General features: G+C 34.4%; 1 pseudogene; it reads left to right on the top strand.

Annotated features, from left to right (window-relative positions):
* The first annotated feature begins 1,811 nt into the window (after positions 1–1,811).
* LOC116540877 lies at positions 1,812–3,859 on the top strand (annotated as a pseudogene).
* Positions 3,860–10,780: the final 6,921 nt, after the last annotated feature.

The following is a 10,780-nucleotide window of genomic DNA, read 5'->3' as shown; positions in this document are numbered from 1 at the left end:
TCCAATCAGATCCTTTTCTGGACACATGGGGATTACAACTTGAGATAAGATATGGGTTGGGACACAGAGTCAAACCATATCACATGCTAATTCCCTCTGCTGACAGAACATGGCAAACACCAATTAGCTTTACATTTCTATGAGTACAGCCTCTTATTCTGAATATTTCATGGAATCATACAATGCATGACCTTTTGTGTCTGGTTCCTGTTAGCATTTTCAAGGTTTATCCATCTTTCAGAAGTTCTGTATAAACTATTTTATGACTTATTATTCTAATATTTATTAAATATTATATATAATATATGTAGACTATTATACATATATCACACAATTTGTTTATCCATTCATCCATTAATGGACATTTGTGTTGTTTCCATCTGTTGGCTATTGTCAATAGTGCTGTTAATTAACATTTGTAAAATATTATTAGTTTGAGTAACTGCTTTTCATTTTGTGGGTATATACCGAGGTGTGGAATTATTAGGTCAAATATTAATTTTATGTTTAACTTTTTAAACACCTGCCAAAATGTTGCCAAAATATCTTTTCCACAGCACTATGTTTTGAATGTCCTCTCCAAAATTCATGTTAAAATTGAATTGCCATTTTAATAGTATTATGATGAGGACCTCTAAGAGAGAATTTGATTATGAGAGTAAAGCCCTCATTAATAGATTAATGCTGTTATCATGGAAATGGTTTTGTTATCATCAGACTGGGCTCTTGACAAAAGGATTACTACTGTCCACATTTTTTCTCTATGCCTTCCACTGTGTGGTGACCCCCGCTAGGTGCTGGACCTATGGTTTTAGACTGCCCAGCCTCTAGAATTGTTAGCCAAATATTTTTTAAAAATTACCCAGCCTGTGATATTTATTATATCAGCAGAAAATGAATAAGGCACACACTGACTGAACCATTTTATATTACCACCATCAATAAATGAGGTCTCCAATTTCTTCACATCCTCAACAACACCTGAGGATGTTAGAGGCTGCCATCTAGCTCTATAACAGCCATCTTTGTGATTGTGAAGTAATACCATTGTGGTTTAGATTTGCTTTCCCTTTTCACTAGTCATCAAAGAAATGCAAGTCTAAACCATAATGGGATGCCACTTCACACCTACTACAATGCCTGGAATCAAAAATGTATTAATTAGGATTGGCAACCATGTGGATAACCTCACCAACTCTGCTGTTAGGAACTTAAATGTCTCAGACACTTTGAGAAAAAGACTGAAAGTTCCAGAAATAATTATACTTAGAGTTACCATATATGACTCAGCTTTTCCACTTTTAGATATATACCTAGAAGAAATGAAGATATAAATTCAGACACAAATATATGCAAGATTGTTTCAAGCAGCATATTTTATAATGGTCAAATAGTGAAAAAAATCCAAATGTCTATCTAGAGATATATATCTCCATTAACATGACTGATAAATGGATATATAAAATGTGTTATATGCAAACATTGAATGAACATTGGAAACATTATGTAAAGTGAAAGAAGCCAGTGACAAAATACCATATATTGTGTCATTGCACTGTAGGAAATATGAATAACCGATAAATTCATAAAGATGGAAAATATGTTAGTGGTTGTTTAGGGAAATAGTTTGAATAGGTGATAGCTAAAGAATATGGGGTTTCTTTTCAGTGATAAAAATATTTTGATTGACTTTTGTAATGTGCAGATATCAGCGAATATACTAGAAAACATTGAGTAATTTCAAAGGGGTAAATTGGATGTTATGGTAAAATAATCTCAATAAAATTGTTTTGGAAAATGTAAGAGAAAAAATGTACATTCGAAGTGTCTGCTGGAAGTGAGTTGCAGGTATCTCAAATCAGAAATGCGCTGGTATCTAGTGCTTATTTTTTTGCCTTCAAAAGGAAGTGATATTTTTGTCATTCTACCATGAGCAGCTCAGCAGAGCAGAGAGGAAGGACTCTGAAACAAGCCTATAGATTGGAAACTTCACTTTGTTCTATGAAGTGAAGAAATCTCTGCTTTGGAGTCACAGGCTTATCAAAGCTGTCTTTGGCTTCATCTATGACAAAGTAGGGAGTATTAGTTGCTTAAAGAACCCTGCCCTCTGATTCTCACTGAGGACAATTTTTGCCTTGTCTGGATGTTACAGAGAGAGCAATCATCTCTGAAATTGTTTAAGCATCTGCTTCTGGGTCTACAGAAAGGAGATAAGACTCAGGGATTGAGGATGGAGTACTTTGGTGGATTGGACGCTGCCAGCTAGCTCTGCCTGGGTGACAACCTGAGAGTTTTGGAAACCTGTGGCCTTAAAACTTCCAAAGGTGTCTGTTTTCTCATAAAGTAACCTAAGTGTTCTTTCTTTATTTTTGGGAAGTCCAGAAAAACATGCTACAGACACGTTTAATTCACATGTATTAGATATGCCAGCTGTATGGTTTAACAATGATTCAAGACTCTGCAAAGCCAGCCTGCCTGGAGAGATTGGATGCCACCATGTCAACAACTCCATTTTGGGACATCCTAAATTTAACATGCCTTCAGCAAGACCCTACCAGAAGAAGTATTTCAGGGGGCAAGAAGCCTCGTAGAAGTATGAGGCCTTATATTTGCACTACCCCAATGAGTGTGGACTGGTAACAGGATGAGATGACATGGAGAAATTCTGGAAAACCTGTCTTTGAGTTGGAGTGGGAACAAAAAAACCCAGTCAACAGCTTGTATTCATGACCAAGCCCTCTTAGAACTCTAGGGAAATTCGAGAAAAGCTTGCAGAGATAATGTTTAAGAACTTCAGTGTGCCTGCTTTCTGCTGGTCTAACCATGCAGTGGCAGCACTCTGCCTCTGCCCGTGTTACAGGCCTGATGGTGGATAGTGGAGATGGGGTCACTTGCACTGTCCCCATCTATGAGGGTTTACTCCCTGCCGTGTGCATTCATCAAGCTCTTTGTGGCAGGTAGGGACGTCATAGAGCTCCTCACTTGGCTCCTCTTTGCTGGCGGATGTAGTTTTCCTTGAATACTCTACAAGGCCTTGGTAAACAACATCAAAGGGAAGCTGCGCAATATCGCCTTGGAGCCAAAAAAAAAAGCTACGCACAAGGATGGGAGAGATCCTGAGAGAATAAAAACTGACACATGGGAACGTCATCCCTATTGGAGACCAACTGTGCCAACTGTCCAAGGTTCTTTTTGCCCCTGACCAGCTGGGAATCCACAGCCCAGGACTCTCAAAAATGGCCTCCAGCCACATGATGAAGTGTGACACTGACATTCAGAAGAACATTTATGCAGAGGCTGTACTGTCTGGGGCACCACTCTCTTCTCTGGGCCCGAGGAAAGGCTCATGAAAGAACTAGAACAGCTGGCTTCCAAAGGTACTCGCATCAAGATTATGGCTTCTCTGGCCGGGTGCAATGGCTCATGCCTGTAATCCCAGCACTTTGGTAGGCCAACGTCTATGAATCACAAGGTCAGGAGTTCAAGACCAGCCTGGCCAAGATGGTGAAACTGCGTCTCTACTAAAATTACAAAAAAAAAAAAAAAAAAAAAAAAATTAGCTGGGCGTGGTGATGGGCACCTGTAATCACAACGACTTGGGAGGCTGAGGCAGAGACCTGCTTGATCCCAGGAGGTAGAGGCTGCAGTGAGCTGTGATCACACCATTGCATTCCAACCTGGGCAACAGAGCGAGACTGCCTCAAAGAAAGAAAAGATTACAGATTCTCCTGCTCAATACTTCTTTGTGTGAATTGGTATATCCATCATGACCTCTCTGAGCAGTTTCAAACAAATGTGGGTTACCTCTGCAGAATTTAGTGATTATGGGACATCTGTGGTTCAGAGGAGATGCTTTTAAAGATCCTTGAGCTCAGGGAACAGCTTGATGGGTGAGATCACAGAAGCACCAGTGTGAGGTGCCACCGTCCTTCAGGCTTTTTCAGGATGTTCAATAAAAGTGTTCTCACACTTTGTATTTCTATATATTGTTCTTTGCACATTGCTGTAAATGTTGTACAAGTATCTATTTGAGTCCCCACTGAATTCTTTCGGCTATATACTTATGAGTGTATTTTATAGGTCATTTACTAATTCTTTTTTTAACTTTTTGAGGACTGCCAGAATGCTTTTCCAGTAAACTCATAATTTTATACTCCCACCATCAATGTAACAGTCTATTTTATCCTCCTTGTTGACAACACTGCTTGTTTTTCGTTTTTTGAATAATAGCCATTCGAAAGTGTTGTCTCATTGTGATTTTTATTTGCATTTCCATAAAGGTTAGTGATGTCTAGCATTTTTATGTGCTTATTTACTGTTTTTATATCTGCTTTGGAAAAGTGTTTAGTCAGTCCTTAGCCTATTTTTAATTGGCTTGTGTATAGTTTGGCTATCTAGTTTAGGAATTCTTTATATAGTCCAGCTATTATGCTGCTATAATATATTTGAGTTTTATTTTCTCATTTATTGATTTGGCTTTCTACTATCTTGACATTATCATTTCATGCACAAAAATTAATTTTAATAAAGTACAATTTATTATTTTCTTCATATTCATTTGGTATCATATTTAGGAAACCATTGCCAATTTCAAGGTCATGAAGATTTACTCTGATGTTTTCTTCTGAGAATCTTATGGTGTCAGTTCTTAAATTTCGGGTTTTTATTCATTTTGAGTTAGTATTTTTTTAATGCAGCATGAGATAATTGTCCAACTTCATTCTTTTGTATATGACTATCCTGTGTTTCCAACACTATTGAATATACTGTTTTTCCCATCGTATGGTCTTGACACCCTTGTTGAAAATCAATTTAACTTATATATATAGGTTTCTTTCTGAACTCTCAATTCTATTCCATTAATATAGAAACTTATCTTTATGCTATGACCACACTGATTTTATTACAGTTGCTTTACAGTAAATATTTTAATTGGAAGTGTGAGTTCTCCAAATTTGTTCTACATTTTTTAAATTAATTTGGTTATTTGGGGGTCCCTTGAAATCTGTAAAGTTCAGTAGATTTGGATTTTAGCACAGGTTTCTCCATTTCTATGAAAAACACCATTAAAATTTGAAAAAGGAATGGGTTTAGGCCGGGCGCGGTGGCTCAAGCCTGTAATCCCAGCACTTTGGGAGGCCGAGGCGGGTGGATCACGAGGTCAAGAGATCGAGACCATCCTGGTCAACATGGTGAAACCCCGTCTCTACTAAAAATACAAAAAAAATTAGCTGGGCATGGTGGCACGTGCCTGTAGTCCCAGCTACTCAGGAGACTGAGGCAGGAGAATTGCCTGAACCCAGGAGGCGGAGGTTGCGGTGAGCCGAGATCGCGCCATTGCACTCCAGCCTGGGTAACAAGAGCGAGACTCCGTCTCAAAAAAAAAAAAAAAGAATGGGTTTAATTTGTATATCACTTTTTTAGTATTGTCATATTAACAATATATGCATACAGAATATATTTTGATATATTTAAGTATCTTTGACCTTTTTTTAGCAATGTTTTCCAGTTTTCAGTGTACAAGTTTTGTGCCTCCCAGGTTAAATTCATTCCTAATTATTTATTCTGTTGTAAATTGAATTAATTCATTTTCTTTTCAGGATAGTCTTTAATAATGTATAGAGATACAACTGATATTTGCTTGTTGATTTCATTTCCTACAACCTGGCTAAATTTGTTTACTAGCTCTAATGTGTCTGTGTATATGTTTATTCCTTAGAATTTTCTGCATGTAAATATATATCATTTGTAAACAGAGATAATTTTATTTCTTCCTTTTCACTTTATATGAATTTTTAAATCTTTTTCTTGCCAAATTGATGTGTACAACTTTCAGTACTATAGTTGAGTAGGAATTGTGAAAGCAGGCATCCTTGTCTTCTTCCTGATCTTAGGGACAAATTTTTTAGTCTCTTGCTATTGAATATGATATTAGCTGTAGTTTTTTCATATGTGGTATTGGTCATGTTGAGGATGTTCCGTTATATGTCTAGTTAATAGATTGTTTACATTATAAAATAGTGTTGCACTTTGCCAAAAGCTTTCTGTGCATCATTTGAGATTATGTTGTTTATGTTTTTTTATGTGTCAACTTTTTCTTCATGGTGTTGATGTGGTGTATTTCTTTGATTGATTTTCATATGATAAACTGCCTTTGAATTCCTGGGATAAATCCTATTTTGTCATAATGAATAATTTTTTTAATATGCTGCTGAGTTAGGTTTGCTAGTATTTTGTTGACAGTTTTTACATATATATTCATAAACAATATTAATCTGTCATTTTCTTTTTTGTAATGTCTTGGTTTAGCTTTGGTATTATGAAAAATTTGGCCACATAGAATGAATATTTTCATGTTTTGGAAACTTTTGAGAAACATTGGTATTAATTCTTCTTTAAATGATTGGTAAAATTCATGAGAGAAGCTACCTAGTCCTGTTCTTTTTCTTTATTGGGAGGTTTTTTATTAGTGATACATTCATTCTCTTTAGTGGTTTGCAGTACAATAAGATGGTTATCCAATTTGTTCATGTACAGTTACTTATAGAATTCTCTTATTATGCTTTTCTATTTCTATGAAGTAGATGAAGTGTCCCTCTTTCATTCTGTTTTTAATAATTGGAGTCTTCCTAAAGGCACATCAATTTTGTAGGTATTTTCAAAGAACTCAGTTTTAGTTTCTTCAATTTACTATATTATTTCATACTTTTATTTATCTGTGCTCTAATGTTTGTTATTCTCTTCCTTCTGAAATATTTAGGTTTATTTTAACCTTGTTTTAGTTTCTTAAGGTTTACACTTAAGTTATTGATTAGTAATCTTGCTTCATTGTAATTTAGGTGTTTATAGTTATATATTTCCATCTGAAAAGTGCTATGTCTGCATCCCATAAGTTTTGTTGTGTTTTTGTTTTCATTCATCTCAATATGTTTTAAAAATCTCTTGTAATTTCTTCTTTCACTCTTCATTGTTCAATATTGTTGCTTAATTTCCAAATATACGTGGGTTTCCCAGTTTTCTTTGATTACTTATTTCCATATTCATTTTTTTCTGATCAGAAAATATCACTTACAATATTTCAATCTTTTTATATTTATAAGACTTGTTTTGTGGCCCAGCATATATGCTATCCTGGAGAATTTTTCAAGTGTACTAAAGAAGAATTTATATCTTGCTGTTGTTGAGTCTAGTGTTCTGTACTTATACATTAGTTCTAATTCATTTATGTGCTGCTCCAGTCTTGCATTTTCTCATTCATTTTCTGTTTGGTTGTTCTGTCCATTACTGAAAGTGCAGTATTGAAGTCTCTACCTAATATTGTAGAACTGTTTCTGCCTTCAGTTCTGATCATATTTTTCTTTTAAACTACTTTTTATTTGTAACTAAATAATTTCATGCAGTTATTCTAAACAATGGCATTAAAAGATCTCCTAATATGTAAATAACATACAGAGTATAAATTTGGTCAAAATTGCTAGAATAAATTGTCCACTTCTACAGTGTTCTCATATCCAACAGAGTATATCCACAGTATATAAATTCTCAAAGTCCAATATTTAAAAACTCAGGTGTTTGACTAACTTTAATAAAATTTCTTAATCGAAATAAACGTATCTACAGTCCATATATTTCTTAAAGAATTATTATTCTCAATAACTTCTCTAGAAAAAGTAAGTATAATACTTTTATTATTGTAATTTTACAATTCTGAGTGTGAAATTTTACCCTTTAAAATATAGTCACACATTTCTACCTTTCTTTCAATATGACACCAACAGAATCACAAGTTGCTAGAGAGGAGCTAACGTGATAATCCAGTGATTTTAGTCACAGTGAATTACAGAAGGAGGTACCAATGTCACTGCAATTTTAATATGTAATTTATTTTTCCTTCCCTAATGTGGATAACTAATGGAGCAAGAGTAGGGCAATGAACCTGATGACCATTTTCTTGGCACATTCATGACTTTTTTTTCTGGACTAAAGAACACCATATTGGAACAGGAAAGATATCAATTTTAAAATCTGATATGCAGCACTGGGGGTTGTATTCACCAAATTGAGTATTACCTCCTTATGATTTTTCATGTGAAGAAGAGGATGCTAAATGATAATCAGAGATAACCATGTCAAAGGGTCCTAGGAATTTTCCTTCAGATCTAGTGCTTATTCTCAACTACATTTTCAAAGCTGACAACGATTAATGCATTGGTTTTCTTTCCCTACTGACAGCACACCTATCATGGATCCACCAAGAAAGTTGGCTCCTTAGACAATCACAGATTTCTATACAAGATGAAGCTGTTCTGATGGGCCTTCAGGATACCTGGATAAACTCTTTGACACTTATCAACAGGAATGCACATATAGGCTTTTTCTTTTGAGAGACTTCAGGACAAAAAGTATATATATATATATATATATTTTTTTTTTCTGGAAATATTAGAGTCAATTTCTCAGCAAAACTCTCAACTGTCTGTTTTCATGATCATGATCTCTCCCCTGCCAGGGAAGTATCAACTGTCTGTTTTCAAATTACCATGTTTTCAAAGAAGCCATGTGAAAAAATACAATGGTATTGGTAGGAAAGGCGAAGAATGAAAATGTGATAAGTCCATTTTAGGATTATGAATTCCATGGCCCTAACTGTCTCCAAGTTATAAACCAAGGGCACTGCCTCAGCAAGCCCAGACACAGTGGCTAGAAGACCAATTCTATCAATTTTTTCCTCATATACCTTTGAGCCATATTGGTTGTGAGAATATATTTATAAAAATTGTTATATATTCTTCATGAATTAAACCTTTTAGCAATATGATATGTTCTTAATATTTTGATAAGTGTTTTCTCTCTACTTGATTTATCCAGAATTTGGAAAGTATTTGTGAGTATTTTGAACTTATGACAATACAGTTATTTGCATAGGTGCAATAAGAATATGTTTTCATTTATAACAGGACACAATTGGAGAAACTGGTTATTTTATAAAGGCTTTGACTGGAATGGTGTACTTTCCTTTAAGGAATCAAACTTGAGTTATGGAGCCAACAAAAGCCCCTTGAGAAAACTGAAGTCATACTTGTTTACACAGTCCCTGAACAGGGTGACCTGTGGCAAGTAAAGAATATCACTTTCTGAGAGACCTATGAGCCCTAATTTTTATCTTGGAATCTCAAGAGGAGAGGATCACCCAAATCATAGGTATTTGTACTTTACAAAAAGTCTTATCTGAGATTCCTTCTATGAAACAGAGTTTTACCAAAGCCAATGTAAAAGCCTATGTAAAAAATAATTATTCTTGTTGCACTGTATATAAATAATTAGGCAGTGTATAATAAAGCAAACCAGTCCTACCATGATTTGTCTTTAACAAAAATGGAAAATGGGTGAGAGAAAAGTTATGTTTTAAACACTATAGTACATTAGTTACATCTATATATGTCATATATTTTAAACATAATTATATTATGCTTTTTAAAAAATTCTGTAAAAGAGTGAAAAGTAAAGTTACAAATAAAAATTACAACAATACTGGTTATATATTCTTCCATGTATTAACTTTACTGAAGGACTTATTTTTGTATGGCTTAGAGTTACTATCAGACTTCTCTCATTAGAGTTTCTTTTTCTTATACAAGAAGTAAAGTAGTAATAAACTCTCTCATTTTTTGTTTACTGGAGAATGCTTTAATTTTCTGTCATTTTCTAAGGACACTTTTGTCAATATAAAAATTATCTGTTGATAGTTCTCTTTAAAATTTTCAGTGCATAATTCCACTAGGATAAGCTGGCAAAGTGTATGCTTATAAATCTGTTCATAATCCCATTGAGTATCCCATGTATGAGATAATTCACTTTTGTTACATTCAGGGTTCTCTTTTTGTTTTGGCTTCTTTGGACTTGATTTTAACATGTCTTGATGTGTGTCTCTTTGGATTTGTGTTCCTTGGTATTTGTTAAGATACTTGGAATTTTACACCCATCTATTTTCTCAAATTTGAGAAGAAATTTGGCCATTATTTATTCCAATAAACTGTCTTCTACTTTCTCTTCCACTGTTGGGATTCCCACAATATGTAAATTATTTTGATGGAGTCCTATATGACCCTTAGTGTCTATTCACGTTCTTTATTCTCAAAAGAATAAAACTCAAATAATAAAAAACTAGGAATTTTTTTATTCCTCATGCTTGCTATTTCCAAATGACTTGCCTTCAAGTTCACTGGTTCTTTCTCCTGGCTACCTGAGTCTGCCATTAAATTTCCAGAGTAAATTTTTAATGTACTTATTAAATATTTTACCTCCATTTTTTTATTGGTTGTAATTTATAATTTTATCTATTTATTGATGTTCTTATTTTATTTATATCTTGTTAGCCTTATGTTTCTAGTTTCTTGTTCATTATTTCACTTAGCTTCCTGTACATATTTAAGAGAGTGGTTTTAAAATATTTTCTAGCAAGTCTGATACATATGTTTCTTAAAAGATGACTCCTAAAGATTTTTTTATTCCTTTAAATAAATTAAGTATTTCTTTTTCTTTGTATGTCTTATGATTTGTTAGAAATTGAGCATTAAGTAAACAGCTATCTCTCCTTGTTTTTGAAGAATGGCTGGCTCTATGTAAGAGAAGACTGTCATTAATCATGCTGGCTTTAAAGTTTAAAAACCGTTCAGGCCTTTTCTGGAGATGTTTCTTTTCTAGGGGTGTGTGTGTGTGTGTGTGTGTGTGTGTGTGTGTGCGTGCGCGCGCGCGTGCACGCGCGTGCACATGTGCATGT

The sequence above is a fragment of the Sapajus apella genome, unplaced genomic scaffold (genome assembly GCF_009761245.1).
Source record: "Sapajus apella isolate SASKATOON/1434 unplaced genomic scaffold, GSC_monkey_1.0 scaffold145, whole genome shotgun sequence".
Taxonomy (NCBI): domain Eukaryota; kingdom Metazoa; phylum Chordata; class Mammalia; order Primates; family Cebidae; genus Sapajus; species Sapajus apella.
Note: the sequence above shows the minus strand (reverse complement) of the source record. Positions and strands in the feature narration are given on the sequence as shown.